Source organism: Rhinoraja longicauda, chromosome 1 (assembly GCF_053455715.1).
Source record: "Rhinoraja longicauda isolate Sanriku21f chromosome 1, sRhiLon1.1, whole genome shotgun sequence".
Lineage (NCBI taxonomy): Eukaryota > Metazoa > Chordata > Chondrichthyes > Rajiformes > Arhynchobatidae > Rhinoraja > Rhinoraja longicauda.
In genome coordinates, this window is record NC_135953.1 from 19,355,235 (window position 1) to 19,378,967 (window position 23,733).

Genomic DNA, 23,733 nt, shown 5'->3' on the forward strand with positions numbered 1-23,733 from the left:
TGACTGATTGTGTGATCACATTGAAGATGGTAGAAATGTCGGAGAATGATGTGTTGAATGCAGCGGCCTGCGGGTGATGGGTGAGGACCAGGGGAACTCCATCCTTAAATAGACACGATTGGTAGATACGCAGAGACTTTTCCCCAGGCTCAACAACCAATAGACAATAGACAATAGACAATAGGTGCAGGAGTAGGCCATTCGGCCCTTCGAGCCAGCACCGCCATTCAATGTGATCATGGCTGATCATTCTCAATCAGTACCCCCGTTCCTGCCTTCTCCCCATACCCCCTGACTCCGCTATCCTTAAGAGCTCTATCTAGCTATCTCTTGAATGTATTCAGAGAATTGGCCTCCACTGCCCTCTGAGGCAGAGAATTCCACAGATTCACAACTCTCTGACTAAAAATGTTTTTCCTCATCTCTGTTCTAAATGGCCTACCCCTTATTCTTAAACTGTGGCCCCTGGTTCTGGACTCCCCCAACATTGGGAACATGTTTCCTGCCTCTAACATGTCCAACCCCTTAATAATCTTATACGTTTCGATAAGATCCCCTCTCATCCTTCTAAATTCCAGTGTATACAAACCTAGTCGCTCCAGTCTTTCAACATATGACAGTCCCACCATTCCAGGAATTAACCTAGTAAACCTACGCTGCACGCCCTCAATAGCAAGAATATCCTTCCTCAAATTTGGAGACCAAAACTGCACACAGTACTCCAGGTGCAGTCTCATTAGGGCCCTGTACAACTGCAGAAGGACCTCTTTGCTCCTATACTCAACTCCTCTTGTTACGAATGCCAACATTCCATTGGCTTTCTTCACTGCCTGCTGTACCTGCATGCTTCCTTTCAGTGACTGATGCAGTAAGACACCCAGATCACGTTGTACGTCCCCTTTTCCTAACTTGACACCATTCAAATAATAATCTGACACCATTCAAATAATAATAACCAGAGGATATAGGTTTAAGGTGAGGGAGGGGAAAAGATTTAACAGTTACTTGAGGGGCAACGTTCTCACTCAGAGGGTGGTGCGTGTATGGAATGAGCTGCCAGAAGAGGTAAGTGAGGCTGGTACTAAAAAAAATTATCAAGACACTTGGACAGATACACGAATATAAAAGATTTAGAGGGATATGAGCCAAAGGCGGGCAAATTGGACTAGCTTAGATGGGACATCTTGGTGAGCATGGACAAGTTGAGCTGAAGGGCCTGTTTCCGCGCTGTTTGATTCTGTGACCTCAGTGAACGTCCAAGAACTTGAAGCGCTCATGAGAAAAATTTCAAATTAATTCAATTGATTTAAAAAAGTTGTAGGTTATCATTTACTTAGCTGGGTCCCTTGCCGCTGACCTGTTCCATTGAAAGGAATAGAGTGGCTGTTGCCGCGCTGTTTAAACTGGCACGGGTTAAGCAGGCGGATTCCCCGGTGGAAGTGCCTGGAAAATGCAGCAACTGCACTCCGTCACAGGCAGAGCACAGTCAGCAAAAGCCCAGCAAACACCTGACAGGTCTCTCAACTCCCAGCTCACATGGGAGTCCTGAAGGCCTGGATTCTGCTGGCGTTTTGAGGAGAACCCAGGCCAATAGATTTTAGCATTTCCCCCCCGACTGTCAGTCAGGCTAACCCGCCTGTCATTTCCTGATTTATATTACACACTTTTTCTTGAATGCCAGGGTTGTATTGATCACCTTTTCAACCCACTGTACCATTGTGAAATGCAATAAAACTTTGTTTTAATGGAAGATAGATACCAATAGCTGGAGTAACTCAGCGGGACAGGCAGCATCTCTGGAGAGAAGGAATGGGTGATGTTTCGGGCCGAGACCCTTCATCCTACACATTTTGTTTTAGTGGACCTTTGTGAACGGGAATAGACACAAAATGCTGGAGTAACTCAGCGGGACAGGCAGCATCTCTGGAGAGAAGGAATGGGTGACGTTTAGGGTCGAGACCCTTCTTCAGACCGAAGAAGAGTCTCGACCCGAAACGTCCCCCATTCCTTCTCTCCAGTGATGCTGCCTGTCCCGCTGAGTTACTCCAGCATTTTGTGTCTATCTTCGATTTAAACCAGCATCTTTCCTACACACTTTGTATGACGGGTTTTGGTTAAAGTGGACTGGCCGACTGACGGCTGCCGCTGCCACAACCTCTGCCGACAGCCCTGCTGCTCGCATGCCGTGCCTGCTACCCACCGCCTCCAAGTTTCATTCATTCACCGTCGCTGCTGCCACCGCTATCTCCACTGCCAGCAGGGCCGTGCCTGTCGCCTACGCCACAATAGACAATAGACAATAGACAATAGGTGCAGGAGGAGACCATTCGACCCTTCGAGCCAGCACCGCCATTCAATGTGATCACGGCTGAATCCCCGTTCCTGCCTGACTCCGCTATCCTTAAGAGCTCTATCTAGCTCTCTCTTGAATGCATTCAGAGAATTGGCCTCCACTGCCTTCTGAGGCAGAGAATTCCACAGATTCACAACTCTCTGACTGAAAAAGTTTTTCCTCATCTCAGTTCTAAATGGCCTACCCCTTATCCGCCAACCCTTACCTGCACTCCGGCCGCCCAGGGGACTCCGCTGATCCTCTCCTCTCCCCCGGCTTGAGGGGCTGTCAACACACCTTGATTCCAGGCCCAGTTCCGGACCAAGTGGCTGAAGAATAGCCCCGACCCCGAAACGTCACGCATCCGTTTTCTCCAGAGATGCTGCCTGACCCGTTGAGTTTACTCTAGCACTTTGTATGTGTCTTTCGGAAATAATTCCGGTTGGGTTACGATAACAACATTTAAAATTCATTTGGACAGGTTCATGGATGGGAAAGTTGTCTTAGTACAAGTGTCAGAGGTTATGGGGAGAAGGCAGGAGAATGGGGTTAGGAGGGAGAGATAATTGAATAGTGGAGTAGACTTGATGGGCTGAATGGCCTAATACTACTCCTATTCCTTATGACCTTATGAAAGGTTTAGAGGGATAGGGAGCAATTATGGGCAAATTAAACTAGTTAAATAGAATGGTTAAATGGGACCTGCTTAGATGGGCCATCCTGGTTGGGCGTGTTGGGCCGAATCTATGATGCTGTGTCTTCAATCCATTTGTAGGTTGCCTGTGTATTAGGCTGATCACAGCCTTGTCAACAAAATTGCTGTTACTCACGCTCTTTTTGTTCGTTTGTGTATTAAGCAGCAACTGTAGCCATTTGTTTCTACTACTTAGTTTAGTTTAGTTTAGAGATACAGCACGGAAACAGGTCCTTCAGCCCATCGTGTTCATGTCGAACAGTGATCCCCGTACATTAACACTATCCTACGCACACTAGGGACAATTTACCATTTTTACCAAGCCAATTAACCTACAAACCTGTATGTCTTTGGAGTGCGGCAGGAAACTGGAGCTCCCGGAGAAAATGGGGAGAACGTACAAACTCTGTACAGACAGCACCCATAGTCAGGATCGAACCCGGGTCTCTGGTGCTGTAAGGCAGCAACTCTACCGCTGCATACACAAAATGCTGGAGTAACCCAGCAGGTCAGGCAGCATCTCAGGAGATAAGGAATGGGTGACGTTTCGGGTCGAGACCCTTCTTCAGACCCAGACTCGCTATCCAACTCTACCGCTGCACCACCATTCCGCCCCTACTTATAAAATGATAATCCCTTACATGGTTTTCGGGGACAATTGTCAATAACGGACACCATTCCTGCCCCCCACCATTATAATGAGAGTTTACAGTACAATAAATTCTGCAAGAGCCTAACATACACAGCCACCTCTTTAAAACCATAGGATGCAGCCTGTCAGATCAGGGGCTTTGTTAACTTTTAGTCTCATTAATTACTCCTGTATTGTTTCCTTACAAACATTAATTTCTTTAACTGTCTGATTCACACTGAGCCCATTGTTCCTCACTATTTCTAGAATGTTATTTATATCTTCTGCTGTGAAGACAGAAACAAAAATATTTGTTTCATGTCTATGCCATTTAATTATAATCCATTATACTTTCTCCTCTATCTGCCTGTATGGGACCTGTGTTTATTTTAACTAATTGTTTCCTTTTTACCTACAGAATCGTTTATAATCTTTTTTTTAAATCTCTCACTAGTTCATTGTCTACAAAATATATTTGCCATCATTTGCTGAATTCTAAAATCCGCCCAGTCCTCAGGCGGAATGTTTAATGTTGCCAACACTGAAAGTCCTCGCCTTTAATTTCATATTATTTTAATGTTTTCTTATTTGCTGTGATTGGATCATTTTTCCCTGCGATTTCTTCTTTTCTTCAGGCAACGCGTACTCGTTTTAAAATTATGAATCGTTTCACTAAACGTTTGCCCACCAAAGCCTAGGAATTCTTTGGCACCTGGAAAGCAATGTTTAAGTGGTGCTGTGCAATGGCCCAGTCGATGTGTTTCACAAATCCTGCTTTGCAAAATTGCCTTGAGCAGTAAGCCACAGTGAAGATGCAAAACCGACGATGGGTGGGTAGTAGTCAGCTGCTGCAGAAGTCTCAGAGTTTAGTTTTGTTTAGTTTAGTTTTGTTTAGTTTAGTTATACAGCATGGAACAGTCCCTTCGGCCCACCGAGTCCGCACCGACCAGTGATCCCCACACATTAACACTGTCCTACACACACTGGTGACAATTTACACTTATACCACACTAATTAACCTACAAATCTGTTCGTCTTTGGAGTGCGGGAGGAGACCGTAGATATCGGAGAAAACCCACGCTGGTCACGGGGAGAACGTACAAACTCCGAACAGACAGCACTCGTAGTCAGGATCGATCCCGGGTCTCTGGTGCTGAAAGGCAGCAACTCTACTACTACTTCACCATGCTGCCCTGATGATTAAAGATCCTCTACCACCACCACCCCCGCCTCCCATCCCCTCCCCTCCCCCTTCAAATTTCCCTTATAGTTCCATGCAACACAGAGGTAAGAACACATAAACTAAATTCATGCTAATGTGTGTCCCTAGTGTGTGGGATAGTGCTAGTGTAAAGGGTGATCACTGTTTGGGGCAGACTTAGTGGGTGGAGGGCCTGTTTTTGCGCTGTATCTCTAAAGTCTAAAGTAAAGTCTAAAGAAAAGTTAAGCCCTTTACAATCATGGCAGTAATTGCGCAGGTTTGTTCTTCATTTGTGGAAAAGATTAAATGCTTTGAGAATACGTGAGGAGCACACAAAGCATGTAAGTGCCAACGGAAGAAGTGGCACACAGAACACAACCTCATAAGAATCCTCCATCTTACAGTCACTCTAGGGTAATGTGTACCCCTCCCAGAGCCTTCTAGAATCTGTCAAGAAAATTCATTGTTTTTTATAAATTGCATTAATATGTTATAATCATTTGCTCCACAGCTCTCTTTCAAACGGAGCCATTATCTCTTCCAGTCAGTTCAATTTTGTTGACGTTGCTATGATCAGCCTGATACCCAGGCATCCTACTTATGGATTGGAGACGCAGAATCATAGATTCGGCCCAACACGCCCGACCAAGGTGGCCCATCTAAGCAGGTCCCATTTAACCATTCTATTTAACCAGTTCCATTTGCCCAGACTTGCCCCATATCCCTCTTAACCTTTCCTATCCATGAACCTGTCCAAACGTCTTTTAAATGTTGTTATCGTACCAGCCTGAATTATCTCCAAAGATAGACACAAAGTGCTGGAGTAACTCAGACAGCATCTCTGGAGAAAATGGATGGGTGACGTTTGGATTGGTGACCTTCAGACCTTCTTCAACTATTTCCTCTGGGAGCTTGTTCCATATACTGTGAAAAAAATTGCCCCACAGGTTCCTATTAAATCTTGCCCCTCATACCTTAAACCTATGCCCTTTGGTTCTTGATTATCCTATCCTGGAAAAAGAAACCCTGTAAATTTGCCCTGCATATTCCCTTCATGATTTTATACACCTCTACAAGATCACCCTTCCGCCTCCTGCGCTCCAAGGGATAAAGTCTCAGCCTGTCAAAGCTCTTCTTATAGCTCTGGCTATCAAATCGTGTGTGCAAGATACATCTTCTGGATGCACTGGGATGCATCCTCAGTGAGGTGACCTGGAGGCATCGGGTGTTTCGGGTCTCACAACATCAGACACCCTCGCCCAGGCGACCCAGCCGGGGTTGATCAGGCCCCGACTTGCGTCCCAGCAGCAACTGCCCACGGATCAGCCCTCTTAATCCAAAGCCATCTAGTGGCTTTCTCTGCGGCTTCGCTTGCGGATTGAATGGCCCTCTTCTTTGTCAGCCCCGTAATGCCCAATTGGTTGAGGACTTTGCAGAGTGAGCGTGCTGCAAAGCCTCTACAGACCGCCTCTATGGGTTCATAGCGTGTCTTCCGGCCTCTGTCCCGGCACATCTCCACCAGCTCCTGGTACTTTGCGAGTTTCCTCTCATTTGCTTCTTCCATACGCTCTTCCCAGGGCACTGTCAGCTCCAGAATGATCAGCTGTTTTGTCACTTCAAAGGTGATGATCATGTCTGGCCAGAGTGATGTTGCTGTGATTTGCTGCGGAAATTTCATCTGTTTGTTAAGATCAACGTGCAGCTGCCAGTCAGTGGCCGTGTAGAGGAGGCCCGCCCTTGTTTTTGGTTGTGGTCCAGCTTTGACAAAAGTGATTGATTTCTTCGGGGCATGGTGGTGTTTGCTGCTACTGATGGCAGTGGCTATGCTCTCAGAAACCACCTTGAGCACCTGGTCATGGCGCCATCGATAGCGACCTTCTCCAAGGGACTTTGGGCAGCTGCTGAGGAGATGTTCTAATGATCCCCTTCCAGTGCAAAGTGGGCAGGAAGGTGTCACGCTCTTGACCCAAACGTGGAGGTTTGCTGGGCTTGGTAGGGCATCGTAGGCAGCTTGGACATGGAACCGGATGCGCTGGAAGTCTGCCTGCATGATGTTTGACCAGGTAATCCTGCGCTGCGGTATGCTCTCCCACCTTGTCCACGCTCCCTGCTGCCTGGGCCCCACCGTCCTGCTCACACGCTCTTCCTCCACACCTGCTCGGACCTCTTCCTGGATGAGATGGTATCTCTCCTTGCCCTGGGCCTTGCCAACCTGGGTCCTAGGGAAGTATCCCAATCCCGCTCTGCCAGTTGCTATGACTCCCACCAATGCCTTTTGTCTTGGGCGTGACTCTGCCACCTCCACTGCTTTCTCCGCCCTCCATTTCCTCCCTGTTCTCACCTCGATGCCAGCCGATGACACCTTCTGGTCCCTGGAGTCCCTGTACTGTACGGCTTCTCTTGTTCGTGCCACCATAACCTCTTCAGTGAGGCCACTGAATGGGAGCTGCAAGATGTTACTGGTCCCGTACAGTGCTGCACTGTTGAGGTTGTGGGGAAGGCCAAGCCACAAAGCGAAGAAAGCCACTGATCTTCCTTTCGAGGGACTCAACTGTGGTCAATGGAACAACGTAAACTAGCAGAAGCCACAGGACACGGGGCAGGATGGAATGCTGATAGATCCAGGCCTTGAATCTGCCAGGCAGGCCTGACTTGTCGACTTTGGTGAGCCAGGCTTCAAGGTCTTCGATGGACTTTTGAATGGCGGCAGAATCTTTCAGAGTTACGTTAAAATGCTTCTGCAAACTCTTGACAGGTTTCTCAGTGATGGAGGGAATGGCAGTTCCGGATAATAAAAAGTGGAATTTGTCAGTCACCTTCCCCTTCTTCACCCCGATGGACCTTGACAAGTTTGGCTTGAAACTCATCCTTGCCCAGGTAATAACTTTCTCAAGACCTTGTAGGATCCACCTACTCCCTGGGACCGATGTGGTGATGATGGTAAGGTGGTCCATAAAAGCTCTTATTGGGGGCTGTCGTACACCAGACTTGGTTAGGGGGCCTCTGCATTCCACCTCGGCTGACTTGGCCACCATGTTCATGGCAAGAACAAAAAGAATAACAGAAATGATGCAGCCCGTTATTATTCCTTTTTCAAGCCCATGCCAGTCTGATGTTTCTGACCCAGAAGTCACCCTCAGCCTGAAATTATGGTAATAATCCAGGATCAGGACCTTGATCTTACTGGGAACATGGTGGCGGTGTAGTGCAAGCTCAACCAGTCTGTGCGGCATGGACCCATAGGCATTGGCCAGGTCCAACCACAGAACAACTAGGTCGCCTCTGTTTTCATGGGCTTCTCTGATGAGCTGCGTGACTATTCCAGTGTGCTCCCAGCAGCCGGGAATTCCAGGAATCCCACCCTTCTGCACTGAGGGGTCGATGTATCTGTTTTTGAGGAGAAACTCAGTTAATCTTCGGGAGACAATGCTGAAAAACACCTTCCCTTCCACGCTCAGCAGCGAGATTGACCCAAACTGATTGATGTTCTTTGAGTTTTCCTCTTTCGGGATCCAAACTCCCTCAGCACGCCTTCACTGGTCAGCAACTCTCCCCCTTCGCCAAACTACCTTCAAGATCTTCCATAGGTGTCGAAGGAGCTCTGGGCAGCGCTTGTACACTATGTATGGCACGCCACTAGGGCCTGGTGCAGAGGCTGAGCCTTGATGACCTCCTCAACCTCCTTCAGACTCGGCTCCCTCAGGTTGAACTCTGTTGTTGGGGGGGGGCTGGGCTGATGAGAGCTTTGTTGGGTTTGAGCTCAGATTGAACTGTTGTTGGGGGGGCTGGGCTAATGAGTGTTTTGTTGGGTTCAAGTTCCTGCTCCCTCATCGGATCGCTCAGGGTGTCATGGAGGAAGCGATTGACTTCATCTGTTGAGCACATGAGGCGGCCACTGCACTTGTCCCCAAGTAATCGCCTGGTGAAGCCAAAGGGATTGGTAATGAACGCAGCTCGCTTCCTGGCTCTCTCTCTCTTCCTCTTCTCCTGTGCCACTCTGCTCTATGGAGGGTCATAAGCCTTTTCCTAAGGATGTTTCATAGGTCGGCCAAAGCTTGCTTCTCCTCTTCGGTAGATGTCTTGTACTGGTTTTTGAGGGTCCGAAGCTCCAGCCGCAGTTGATGTATTTTGGTGGCCCTGCGGTTCGTGGTGTAGGTGGTGGGCTTGGTGCTACCTTTCTCACCATGGCCAAATCTTTCAGAGGCATAACTGACTCTGATGGCAGTCATTGTTTGGAGTCAGCGATCTGCATCTCCTTTGGCTGTGTCTTGAATGATGTTGGTCACGTCTTTGTCAAACTGCAGCCATTCATTCTGGTTGCTGGCTGGGGGCCACTTAATCCGCTGTTGTGGAACTACTCTGCAGGGGTTGGGAGACTGGTGCGTGGAGGGACTGGGCTCTGTGGGGTAAGTCCTGGCCGGGCTCCTCCTGTGTCTCACCAGACTCAAGGCCTGTGCGCTGCACCTCTTTCTCCTTCTCCGAGCATTTCATTCTTGCCTGATGAATTTTAAGGCCACAGTGGTTCTTGCACAGCTTTCCGCAAATGCATCTTATGCTCGAAGCCAGGTCGTTTGCGTGAGTCAATAACCTTTGGTCCGTCCTATTGGAGATCTCATCCTCCCCCCCTCTCGGGATCTCATAAGGCTTTTCCGTAGCTTATTGGGTTTCTTTCCAACGAAAGTCACAGACTGGGGTGCCAACCCACCCTGTCCCGGGTGCCGTCTTTCCGTGCCATCAACTGTCTCTCCAGTCGTCACCACACTATTCTTGGTTGTCACCCAGTCTGTTCCTAGGTTCCACTGGCTGAGCCAGACTTCAATGTGCAAGATACATCTTCTGGATGCGCTGGGACGCATCCTCAGTGATGTCGCCTGGAGTCATCGGGTGTTTCGGGTCTCACAACATCAGACACCCTCGCCCAGGTGACCCAGCCGGGGTTGATCAGGCCCCGACTTGCGTCCCAGCAGCAACCGCCCACGGATCAGCCCTCTTAATCCAAAGCCATCCAGTGGCTTTCTCTGCGGCTTCACTTGCAACATCTTCATAAACTATCTGCACCATTTCCAGCTTTGCACATTACACTTTAGACAGAGTGCATTCTTGAATCCCCTACTCTGGGAAAAAGGGGAGCAGTGTAAATTCACCAATATAATAATAGGGATAAATTCCAAGAACAGTTCGCAGAAGCAGGTCTTGTATTCCTATCAGGGATTGAAGGAAGATTTGATGAAGAGATGTAATATGTTTTTTTAAAGGTTTCATCGGTGTGGATGCAGGGAAATGATTTGCATGTTGTCATTTAGGATCAAAATCAGGAAGGTTTCCTATCACACGGTGTGGTGCAAAATTGTAGAACTCTTGTCCTAAAACACTGGGTATGAGGTTAACTGCAGCTGTCCAGCATTAGATGAAGGTTTGGTGGGGGTATGGGGAGAAGGCAGGAACGGGGTACTGATTGAGAATGATCAGCCATGATCATATTGAATGGTGGTGCTGGCTCGAAGGGCCGAATGGCCTCCTCCTGCACCTATTGTCTATTGTTTAAGACACACGGAACTGCAGATGCTGGAATATTGTGCAGAACACAAAGTGCTGGAGTAACTCCATGGGTCAGGCAACATCTGTGGAGGACATGGATAGGCATCATTTCAGGTTGGGGACTCCAGCACCTTGCGTTCTTTCCAACATTCAGTATTTTCTGGAGACACGATAGACTGCAGATGCTGGAATCTGGAGCAAAACAACCCAAATTGATGCTGCCTGACCCGCTGAGTTCCTCTAGAGTCCCTTTACATTTTTGATAGTTTGTATCACGGGTTATGAATAAGTGCATAGGTTTTGATGTCGTATCCTAATCTGTCTATCTTCACTCCCATGGGTGCAAAATGTCATCGTAGACTGCTTACACAAATTAATTAAAGCACAAAATGAAAAAATAAAGCATTGGCCTGCACTGATTGCGGCTTACAACAGCCTGGGGCTTACCCTGGATCAAGGCGATCCACTACTTCCAACATGTGGACTGGACATTGACTTTGCACTTTGGACTTTTTCTTTGTAAATGGAGCCAAAATATGGCGACTGTGCATTTGCGAGTTGTGCAAAAGAATTTCACCGTGCTCTGCTTACGTGACAATCAAGAAACATTGAACCATTGAAATAAGGTCTCATTACACCAGGCGCCCCTTGTAGCTGAGGGAGCGGATGCGAGATGTATTCATAGAAACATAAAAACATAGAAAATAGGTGCAGTAATAGGCCATTCGGCCCTTCGAGCCTGCACCGCCATTCAATATGATCATGGCTGATCATCCAAAATCAGTACCCCGTTCCTGCTTTTTCCCCATATCCCTAGATTCCGTTAGACCTAAGAGCTATATCTAACTCTCTCTTGAAAACATCCAGTGAATTGGACTGCACTGCCTCCTGTGGCAGAGAATTCCACAGATTCACAACTGTCTGGGTAAAAAAGTTTTTCTTCATCTCAGTCCTAAATGGCCTACCACTTATTCTTAAACTGTGACCCCCCCCCCGGTTCTGGACTCCCTCAACATCGGGAACATTTTTCCCGCATTTTTTTTTCTCCCTGGTATCCAAGTTCATAAGTTTGAGGAGCAGAATTAGGCCGTTCGGCCCATCGAGTCTACTCTGCCATTCAACCATGGCTGATCTATCTTTCCCTCTCAACCCCATTCTCCTGCTGTCTGCATGCAAGTGGTCCTGGTCAGCTTGCATGTTGGCAATAGTATCAGCCATGCTTGGATTTCCACCGTCTACACACTGGAAACCTTGTTTGGCATCAAGATGTCAAGGAGGAGATGATCTTTTTTTAAACCTTCGTAAAACATTTGCACAGATGACAACAACAGCACACATTACCAGATGCTTTCATTTCTGCAGACTGCCCATACTGGGAGATGCCTTGAAATAACTCAGTATCACTTTAAAGTAACCTCAATCAGCCTGACGAGATAGGGAGTGTTTGCCTTGGTACAAACTGAGTAAACTTTTGTGATATGCATGTCAGCTCTCAATATAACCATTGACTGCAATGCAGGTCGATGGTGTTGGGTTGTCTCTTGCACTCAAGGGGGCTTTCAGTCTTCTCCTGGGGGAGTAAATGTAAACTATTGTAGCCGAGGAGCACATGGTGCATCTATTAGCAGAATCTCTCTGTTCTGACAGATAGGATTTCTCAAGCTGGTATTTATATCAAACCTCTTTATACTCTAGTAGACTGGTCCTCAACTATGCATTCAACATGTTCATTAGCAGAATGCTACCTAAAAAAGGGTTCTAGCTGGGTGTGTTTACATTGAGGGCTCCATGGTAACCACCATGCAAATGTATTCTGGGCCCAGGCAGTGCTTTCCCTTCCTGTGGCCTCCGAAAGAAAGCATTAAGACTTCAGACCAGACGGTGGAGTGGATATTTATAACGTTGTATTATGTGCATGAATATTGCATTTCATTTATGTCTGCATCATGGAGAATGATAATCCTACCAGGTGTTGTGCAAGTGTTCCGGAGAGCAAGCTTTAAAAAGAGAGACTGCAGCAAGGGGCACCACCTGTGGCAGAATGTTTTTATCGGCACATCATCCACACAGCGGCAGCCATCTCCACGCCGATCCCCGTCATTTCTGGAGAGTTTCGACCACGACATTTCTGGATGGTTCGACACAAAAAGCTGCCTGAAACTCAGCGGGTCAGACAGCATCTCTGGAGAAAAGGAATAGGTGACGTTTCGGGTTGAGACCCTTCTCCAGACTGAGAGTCAGGGGAAAGGGAGATGAGAGATATAGAACGATTGAATGAAAGATATGCAAAATATTTAACGATGATAAAGGAAACAAGCCATTGTTAGCTGGGGCCTAGGTGAAACATAGAAAATAGGTGCAGGAGTTCAGAAGAATGAGGGGAGACCTAAGTGAAACGTCCAGAATAGTGAAAGACCTGGATAGAATGAATTTGGAGAAGATGTTTCCACTAATTGGAAAGTCTGGGACTAGAGGCCATAGCCTCAGAATTAAAGGACATTCCTTTAGAAAGGAGATGAGGAGGAATTACCTCAGGAGGTGGAAACCTGTGGAATTCTTTGCAACAGAAGGCTGTGGAAGTCAAGTCAGTGGATAGTTTTAAGGCAGAGATAGATAGATTCTTGATTAGTACAGGTGTCAGAGGTTATGGGGAGAAGGCTTGAGAATGGGTTGAGGAGGGAAAGATTGATCAGCCATGATTGAATGGCAGGGTAGACTTGATGGGCCGAATGGCCTAATTCTATTCTTATCACTTATGAACTTATGATCTGAGGTCAAAGCTGTCATTTAGAAGCTCCGGCGACACCCTTCCTCAACCTTGCAGATTTGAATACGTGATAAGCACCAGGAAGGACACTTCCAACAACACCAAATAAAAGGATCATCATCTGCCTACAGGTTAATTGCTATGTTGTTTAAAGCTCAGACATTTGCAGGGTGTGGTTTGACAAGTAATGAAGAACACCTTGCTGACCTCAGACATCTGAAGGCAGCTGATTGCAGGAAAGGGTGCACTCATGGGCCTGTGTCTGGGAATTGAGCATAACTGGGAGAAAAGGCATAGGATACACTGAGCACTAAAGCCAATGTGACTCTAATAGCCAAATACCCAGGCCTGGATAGGGTGGATGAGGAGAGGATGTTTCCACTAGTGGGAGAGGTCATAGCCTCAGAATAAAATGATGCACCTTTAGAAAGGAGATGAGGAGGAATTTGTTTCTATGTCACTCGATGACTCTAGAATGTTAATCATTGACCACAGTTCAGTCTTCTTCTTCTTCTTCTTCTTCTTCTTCTTCTTCTTCTTCTTCTTCTTCTTCTTCTTCTTCTTCTTCTTCTTCTTCTTCTTCTTCTTCTTCTTCTTCTTCTTCTTCTTCTTCTTCTTCTTCTTCTTCTTCTTCTTCTTCTTCTTCTTCTTCTTCTTCTTCTTCTTCTTCTTCTTCTTCTTCTTCTTCTTCTTCTTCTTCTTCTTCTTCTTCTTCTTCTTCTTCTTCTTCTTCTTCTTCCTCCTCCTCCTCCTCCTCCTCCTCCTCCTCCTCCTCCTCCTCCTCCTCCTCCTCCTCCTCCTCCTCCTCCTCCTCCTCCTCCTCCTCCTCCTCCTCCTCCTCCTCCTCCTCCTCCTCCTCCTCCTCCTCCTCCTCCTCCTCCTCCTCCTCCTCCTCCTCCTCCCCCTCCTCCCCCTCCTCCCCCTCCTCCCCCTCCTCCCCCTCCTCCCCTCCTCCCCCTCCTCCCCCTCCTCCCCCTCCTCCCCCTCCTCCTCCTCCTCCTCTTCCTCTTCCTCTTCCTCTTCCTCTTCTTCCTCTTCTTCCTCTTCTTCCTCCTCCTCCTCCTCCTCCTCCTCCTCCTCCTCCTCCTCCTCCTCCTCCTCCTCCTCCTCCTCCTCCTCTTCCTCCTCTTCCTCCTCTTCCTCTTCTTCCTCTTCTTCTTCTCTTCTTCTTCCTCCTCCTTCTTCTTCCTCCTCCTTCTTCTTCTTCCTCCTTCTTCTTCTTCCTCCTTCTTCTTCTTCCTCCTCCTCCTCCTGAGGCCAGTTGACAGAGCTCACCACAGCGAGGTCGACAACGTGAGCCCCCAGTTCAGCCTTCAAAACCACAATAATGAATAAAGTCATCTCTAAATGTATGGACCTTGGCTTTGGAACCTCCATCAGCAACTAGCTCCTGGACTTACTCACTGGCGGACCTCAGTCAGTTAGAATCGGTCCATACCGACCCTCAACACTGGTACCCCTCAATTCCTCCATCCCGACCCTCAACACTGGTACCCCTCAATTCCTCCATCCCGACCCTCAACACTGGTACCCCTAAGGGATGTGCGCTCAGTCCCTTGTCCTATTCTTAGTACACCCAATGGCACTGTGGCCAAGTACAATGCTAAGTGGTGTTCAAGTTTGCCAATGGTGTCACTGTTGTCGGCCAGATCAACCACAATGATGACATTAAGCACAGGAAAGAGATTGGGGGCCTTGCATCATGGTATCATGACAATAACGGCCCCATAGCAGAAGCGTCCACGTCGCGGGGCTGGAAACTGGAAGTGTCCTGAGCTAATTCTGCTGCCACCATCGTCTACTGTACAAGTGCGGCTCCCACTGATTGTCGCCGGAAGCTTGCGCCCTTTTCAGGACGGACGATGACAGTGATGTAACATTTGAATGATGGACATGATAGAAGAAGATGACAATAACCTAGTCAGCATCAGCAAGATATATTCCCTTTTAACATAAGGAAATGAGGGGGTTTAGTTTAGTTTAGAGATCCAGAGCGGAAACAGGCCCTTCGCCCACCGAGACCGCACCGACCAGCGATCCCCACACATTACCACTATCTTACACGTACTAGGGATAATTTACTCATACACCAAGCCAATTAGCCTAAATACCTGTATGCCTTTGGAGTGTGGGAAGAAACCACATCGGAGGATCTCGGAGAAAACCCACGCAGGCCACGGGGAGAACGTACAAACTCCGTACAGACAGTGCCTGTAGTCAGGATCGAACCTGGGTCACCTGCGTTGCAAGCGCTGTAAGGCAGCAACTCTACTGCTGCACCACCGTGGCCAGGTTAAACACAAACTTGGTCACATCAACTGAGACACAGTAGAGATGGTCAAATACTTCAAATTCCTTGGCATCCGTATCCTAAGATCACCAGCAACCTAACCTGGTCACTTCACACTGATGTGCTGATTAAGAAAGCAGGTCAGCATGTTTATTTTTCTCTTACTAGCCTCTGAGAAGGTTTGGCTTGTGCACCAGAATTTTCTTGAATTTCTACAGCAGCTCTCTGGAGCATATTCTGACGGGGTGCATCTCAAGCCTGGTATGGCAACTGTTCTGCTCTTGCCCACCTGCACATGCATAGACTGGCGGACATAGCCCATGCCATCTTGAGCTTTATCACAGTGGAAGGCTGGAAGCATCATCAAGGATACCGGCCACCCTGGCCATTCCTTTTACAGCGTTCTACCTTCTGGGAGAACGTACAAGAGCTTGAAAGCCCACGTGCGCAGGCCTAAGAACAGCCTCTTCCCCACTGCTAAATCAATCCTGTCTTTCACACCCCATTCCCAAAGGTGTTGTCATATACCTACTTATAACACTACCTCAGATCTGTTATTTCAAGATCAAGATCAAGAGATCAAGATATCTTTATTTGTCATCCAAAAAACAAGCTTTTTGGATGAAATTTAGTCACCCACAGTCCAACAATAAAAGCAATAAAATAAGCAAATTACACAACCCCAACCAACACACAAAAAAAGAAACATCCATCACAGTTCATTATTGTACTTCAATATTTTTATCTTGTGCTCATTGTTGCATTTATTGTCATATGTATCATTATTGTGGGTATACCGTTTACTCTGTAGAGCTTCATGTGAACAAATGAATTTCATTGCACCCTGGTCCTCTGTGGGACGTCACAGTGACACAGCGGCAGAGTTGCTTCTTTACAACACCAGGGACACACGTTGAATCCTGACCATGGGTCCAGTCTGTATGGTTTGTATGTTCCCCCATGACCCCATGGGTTTTCTCCGGGTGCTCCGGCTTCCTCCCACATCCCAAAGACATGCAGGTTTGTAGCTAAATCGGCTTCTGTAAATTGTCCCTAGTGTGTAGGATAGAACTCATGTACAGGTAATTGTTGATCAACACTGACTCATTTAGAAAGGATATGAGGAAGAATTTCTTTAGTCAGAGGGCGGTGAGTCTGTCAATGGATATTTTTTAAATGAAGATTGATATATTCCTGATTAGTAATGGTGTCAATCGTTATGGGGAGAAGGCAGGAGTGTGGGGTTGAGAGGGGAAGATAGATAAGCCATGTTTCAGGTATGTAGGTATGTAGGTTAATTGGCGGGTAAAATGTAAAAATTGTCCCTAGTGGGTGTAGGATAGTGTTAATGTACGGGGATCGCTGGGCGGCACGGACTTGGAGGGCCGAAAAGGCCTGTTTCCGGCTGTATATATATGATATGATATGATATGATATGTTTCAATGGCGGAGTTGACTTGATCCACAATGCATGAACATGACTCAGTGGGGCGAAGAGCCTGTTTCCATGATGTATCTCGAAACTAATCTAAACTAAACTAAACTAACGAATACGATAATAAACTAACCTGAATCTGAATCTGAATCTGAACCTGAATCTAACACGGCAACTCAGCCTCTGCTGGACACGAGCATCTGTGAAGCTGCCCCACACTATTAGCCAGTTCATCAACATTCCACCATGATTCCCTCAACTATAATTACAAACTGGCCATTCATCTCATTTGCAGTTTATGGGATCTGGCTGTGTGCAAATGCTGGAAGGAAACCGTGAATACACTTCAACAGATGTCCTTCCCCGGATAAGTGTGTTAATAACACGTTCAGAATTATTCCTGCATTTGTATTGGTATTTAAGTTTACAGTTCCCTTTAGAGCTGAGGTGTTTGAGCAGTTTGTATCATTGAACTCTTGGAGTGGGCCTCAATGCCTCATTTCAAGCACAATTTAGAAACATAGAAACATAGAAAATAGGTGCAGGAGGAGGCCATTCAGCCCTTCGAGCCAGCACCGCCATTTATTGTAATCATGGCTGATCATCCACAATCAGTAACCTGTGCCCAACTTCTCCCCATACCCCTTGATTTCATTACCTCCCAGAGCTCTATCTAACTCTCTCTTAAATTCACCCAGTGAATTGACTACCACTGCCCTCTGTGGCAGAGAATTCCACAAATTCACAACTCTCTTGGTGAAAAAGTTCCTTCTCACCTCAGTTTTAAATGGCCTCCCCTTTATTCTAAGACTGTGGCCCCTGGTTCTGGACTCGCCCAACATTGGGAACATTTTTGCTGCATCTAGCTTGTTCAGTCCTTTTTTAGTTTAATTTAAAGTTACAGTGCGGAAACAGGCCCTTCGGCCCACTGAGTCTGCACTGACCAGCGACCCCCACACATTAACATTACCCTACATACACACGGGACAATTTTTACATCTATACATTTATACCAAGCCAATTAACGTCTTTGGAGTGTGGGAGGGAGGGGACCAAAGATATCGGAGAAAACCCACACAGTTCACGGGGAGAACGTACAAACTCCGTACAGACAGCACCCGTAGTCAGGATGGAACCCGGGTCCCTGGCGCCGCAAGGCAGTAGCTCTACCGCAGCGCCACCGTGCCGCCCTGGGAGTGACTGAAGATGTTTGTCTTGGACAGACTGATAAATTTGGAAAATTCATCGCAGCAGGGAAGAACGGGGTAGTTCAGCGGTCAGAGGATTAGTGGCTGATAATGGATTTCATTTAATTAGCAAAGGAACCAAAGTTTGATGAGGAAAATACATTCAGCACAACAAGTTATTTTGATTTGGAATCCACTGCCTGAAAAAAGCATTGGAAACTGGTTCATTAATAACTTTCAGATAGAAGCTGGATGAATGTACAAAGTAAATAAAGTTGCAGTCCTTTGGGGGGGGATGGGTATGAGCATGGGGCTCTAATTAGGGGACTGTGTTGAAGGAATGATAGGTCAAATGGCCTCTGTCTGCACTGCACAATCCTGTCATTAAATGGACACAGCTTCAAGAAACTGTTACTCTAGCCACTGCAGATCTTTCTTCTCCAGCCCTTTCTATTTACTTCAGATCTCTCTCCCTCCTTCTCCTCCCCCTCTCTCTCCCCCCTCTCTCTCTCTCAATCTCTGTCTCTCTTGCTTGCTCTCTCCCCCCCCCTCTCTCTCTCTCTCTCTCTCTCTCTCTCTCTCTCTCTCTCTCTCTCTCTCTCTCTCTCTCTCTCTCTCTCTCTCTGACTCTCACTCTCTCTTTACCTCTCTTCTAATCAAGATGTTAGCCGGAACTGCTCCAGCTCGGCCAGGTTTTCTCCACGACTGACTGGCATGGGATAGCGGGAATCAGTGCTCTGCATTCTAATGTCAGGGATTCTCCCCTTCACAACCTCCACCTCCCTCTCCACCCCGAAGGATCCAAGGCACCGTACTGCGGCACGGTGGCACAGCGGTCGAGTTGCTGCCTTACAGCGAATGCAGCGCCGGAGACTCAGGTTCGATCCTGACTACGGGCGCCGTCTGTATGGAGTTTGTACGTTCTCCCCGTGACCTGCGTGGGTTTTCTCCGAGATCTTCGGTTTCCTCCCACACTCCAAAGACGTACAGGTTTGTAGGTTAATTGGCTGGGCAAATGTTTTTTTTTAAATTGTCCCTAGTGGGTGTAGGATAGTGTTAGTGTGCGGGGATCGCTGGGCGGCGCGGACCCGGAGGGCCGAAGGGCCTGTTTCTGCGCTGTATCTCTAAAAAAAAAGGGTAAGAAAAAGGGATTCTTTTCATTCATGTAACGTGGCACTTGTTGGCAAAGGCAGCATTCGTCGTCCAATGTCAAGGTCCATGGAATTGAGCAGATAGTAAAGTGTCAACCACATTTTTGGACTTGGCATCAGGGATAGGCCAGATAAGAAAAAGATGGCAATTCCATTCCCGGGAGGGCCAATAGTGGACCAAATGAGTCTTCAACAACAATCCAGTAGTTTCATGGTTACAATTACAGAAAATAGTTTTATCTCCATTCCAGATATATTCAATCATTTGAATTTAAATCCCCCCACGTGCTACGATGTGATTTGAACTTCTGTCTCGTTAGCAATGATCTGGACCTCTGGCTGCCTGTCACATAACATAACAACCACACACTGTACTTGTAAACATGAAAGGGCAGAACTCTCCCTTTGCCATTGCCCCAAAGGCCAAAGGAAAGGCCGCAACATTAGGCCAAACCGAGCATGTGAAGCATCCTGCATGAATATAAATCATTTTATCCTCTGGATAACCTTCAACAAAATTCTGCTTGGAACTGATTCGATTTCATTACTGCGATTTTGCTGGAACTGTGGCCGCTCCAAGGAAATTGCAGGTCTATAATTGCACTCTGCCTTGGGTCCATTGTAAAACACTTTCAGAGTTGATTACTGTGGACACCTTTTCATAAGTTCACAAGACACAGGAGCAAAAATTAGGCCATTCGGCCCATCAAGTCTCCTCCGCCATTCAATCATGGCTGATCTATCATTCCCTCTCAACCTGTGGCAATAAACTATCCTAGTGTGTAGGATAGTACGTGGTGTGTATGAAAGAACTGCAGATGCTGGTTTACACTGAATATAGACACAAAATGCTGGAGTAACTCAGCGGGACAGGCAGCACCTCTGGATAGAAGGAATGGGGTGCATAAGTATGGGATGATCGCAGGTCGGTGCTGATTCGGTGGGCCAAAGTGCCTGTTTCCGCACTGTTTCTCTAAAGTCTAAAGCCCGAAAAGTCTATTCAACAGAATTTAGTTCTTCCATCCAAATGGTAACAATTCGGGTGATCCTCTGGCTTGTTAAGGAAAGGCAAGAAATTAATGCTATTCCATGTTATGTCTGCATGCAGCAGCAGTACTGACAGGATCATGTGGGTCTCAACCATAGTTTCATCGCTTTGGGAAGCTTCATGAAATAGTTTAGATTCGAAAGCAAAGTCTATTCTATGCATTTGAAGAAATGGTACACCCTCCAGAGCTGAAATGTTCTTGACCCTGGCATTTTACTGCTGAATGCAAAACATTGTACGTCATCTGTCCTCCATCATAGTCATAGAGTCATAGAGTTAGAGGGGTGTTTGAACAGCTTGATGACCCCTTATCATTGGAGGAGGTGACTGGTGTCCTGCACCAGCTCAGAAGGGGTAAGTCCCCTGGGCTGGATGGGCTGACGGTTGAGTTTGTTAGAGCCTTCTGGGATGTCCTGGGGGGTGATTACATGAAGGTTCTGGGGGAGAGCCTGGCGACCGGGGAGATGCCCCTCTCATGGCGCAGGGCAGTCGTTGTCCTGCTACCCAAGAAGGGCGAACTCCGCCTGTTGAAGAACTGGCGCCCGGTCTCTCTCCTCTGTACAGAGTATAAAGTTTTTGCACGGGCGATGGCAAATCGCCTGGGCTCCGTACTATCCCAAATGATCCACCCTGACCAGTCCTATACAGTACCTGGTCGGTCCATCCAAGATAACATCCATTTGGTTAGGGACCTGATCCATCTGGCCGAGGGCACTGGTCAGTCAGCTGCTTTTCTATCCCTGGATCAGGAGAAGGCTATTGACAGGGTGGACCATGATTACCTCTTCGGGACACTGCAAGCGTTCGGTTTTGGACCGCATTTTGTGGCCCGGGTCCGGCTTTTGTACACCGCAGCAGAGTGTCTCGTGAAGATTAACGGTGCATTGTTGGCTCCCATTCGCTTTGGGAGGGGGTTACGCCAGGGGTGCCCCATGTCTGGGCAGTTGTACTCGGTCTGTGTGGAGCCATTCCTGTGTCTTCTTAGGAGGCGGTTGGCAGGCCTGGTTCTACCAGGACCGGGGGTGGAGGTGGTTCTCTCGGCCTATGCCGATGACATTCTTCTTACGTTCACTGATCCTGTTGACCTGCGGAGGATGCACGAATGCCAGCAGGTGTTTTCAGCTGCTTCGTCCGCTTGGATCAACTGGAGTAAGTGCTCCGGACTTCTAGTGGGCCAGTGGCAGGTGGACACCCTGCCGGAGGAGATGCAAGATTATGCGTGGAGCACCACGCACCTCCTCTACCTGGGGAATTACCTGAGTCCCACTGAAGATGCTTGGCCGGCGAACTGGCAGGAGCTAGAGACGAAAGTCGTCGCCCGGCTGGGATGCTGGTCAGGCTTGTTTAGGGTTATTTCTTTCCAGGGTAGGGTGCTGGTCATAAACCAGCTGGTGGCCTCAATGTTATGGTACCGGCTGGCCACTCTTGTCCCGCCCTCTACCTTTGTAACTGCAGTACAGAAGAGGTTAGTGGATTTCTTTTGGGGAGGGAGGAAACACTGGGTCTCAGCAGCAGTCCTGAGTCTCCCGCTAGAGGAGGGTGGCCAGTCCTTGGTATGCGTGCGTACCCAGGTGGCGGCTCTCCGTCTCAGGACTCTGCGGAGGTACGTATACGCGGAGCACCCTCCCAGGTGGCACGCTCTGGCCACGTATTTTTTCCGCCAGGGCCAGTGCCTAAGGGGGGTTTGGCGGCTCCCGGTGGCGGGCATCAGTCGACCCGCCACACGGGACATGCCAAGCTTTTACCGTGATGTGTTGAGAGTGAGGAATTTGGTCATCTTCAGTCAGCACGTTGCTCCTCAGGGGGAGGGGGGTGTTGTGGCTGTGGGGGGGGGCTGGTCCTCACCCTGTTGCGGTGGGTGTCGGGGAGCGGCGTGTGCTTGGAGTGATTCTGGCCGAGCTTACCCCCGCTCTGCCGGAACTGCTCATCGGGCCCAGGCTCCGGAATATTTCCCGGGAGCCGGCCCCACACAACTTGAGCCGCCTCTCCCAGATGCCCAGCATGCCGTTCCGTGATGCAGCCAGATGTTTACTGTATAGGTTGCTCCTGCACACTCTGCACCTCCTCGCCTTCGTCTTCCGTCCGGATACGCCTTGGCGATCCGTGTTGCCACCTGATGGCGGGGGTGGCCCCCAGTGGAGGTCTCTCTACAAGGGAGTCCTCCCCCTTTACATCGGGGACCTGGGGTGGAGAGTGTTGCACAGAGCCGTTGTGTGTAACAAATTTTTGAGCCGGTTCACGGACTCGCCGGCCGCCTGTATTTTCTGCGGCGAGGAAGAGTCCGTGTTCCACATGTACATGGAGTGTGTGAGGTTGCTGCCCCTGTATGAGTAACTGAAGGGGTTGCGCCTCATGTTTTGGCTGCATTTCAGTCCTACGATCCTGGTGTTTGGGCTCGGGGCTGGGAGTGTGGAGGGCCGGTCAGGAGGGTGGGATTTCCCTGTCGGTTTGCTCCTGGGCCTGGCCAAGATGGCCATTCGTGGGTCCAGGCAGCGGGCAGTCGATGGGCTTGCCAGAGTCGGCTGCCTTCCCCTCTTCCGGGCCTACGTCCGTGCGCGTGTGTCCCTAGAGAGAGAACACGCGGTGACCACGGGGACTCGGGAGGCCTTCCGTGAACGCTGGTCACCGCGGGGGGTTAAGAGCATTGTAAATAATGAAGGCAACGTTGTATTATAATGATTACTTGATGTTTTGTGACCTCTGATTGTGGTTTTGATGTGATGTATCATGTGTTTGTGCTGAATAAAGTTATTGAAAGGAAAAAAAATAAAAAAAATAAAATAAAAATAGAGTCATAGAGTGATACAGTGTGGAAACAGGCCCTACGGCTCAACTTTCCCACACCGACCAACATGTCCCAGCTACACAAGTCCCACCTGCCTGCGCTTGGTCCATATCCCTCCAAACTTGTCCTATCCATGTACCTGTCTAACTGTTTCTTAAACGTTGGGATAGTCCCAGCCTCACCTACCTCCATTGGCAGCTTGTTCCATACATCAATAATTCTGCCAGCATGAATATCAACTTTTCATTGCTAAATTCACCAATCTTTTCCTGTGAAGTAAAGACACAGGAAGAACCCATTACAGTCACAACTCCTTGTCCATTCACTGCTCCAGAAATGTGCCCGCCTGTTTAGCCACCCAGGCAAATCTATGTCCCAGGAATTACTAACCCAATATCACCCCTGTGCCTGTTGCAGGTTAAGATCGCCACTGTTGTCCACACGCTGATGTGAAAACCTCTCGCACACTCATCTGCTCACAATGTCGTTTTCTGCACCACTTGTGCTTAGAATATAGTTTCCTCCCAAACCTCCCTACTTTTACTTGTGTCTTTTAAGGTCAACTGAATCATCCTTTTACAACTAGAGAACATTCCTGAACTTCTGTCTACCTCATTGGTGCTCCTCGGACTATCTTTGATCAGACTTTACTGGCTTTACCTTGCACTAAAGGT

General features: G+C 48.1%; 1 pseudogene; it reads right to left on the bottom strand.

Annotated features, from left to right (window-relative positions):
* Positions 1–6,103: 6,103 nt before the first annotated feature.
* On the bottom strand, positions 6,104–9,087 carry LOC144598760 (uncharacterized; annotated as a pseudogene).
* Between the last annotated feature and the right edge of the window lie 14,646 nt (positions 9,088–23,733).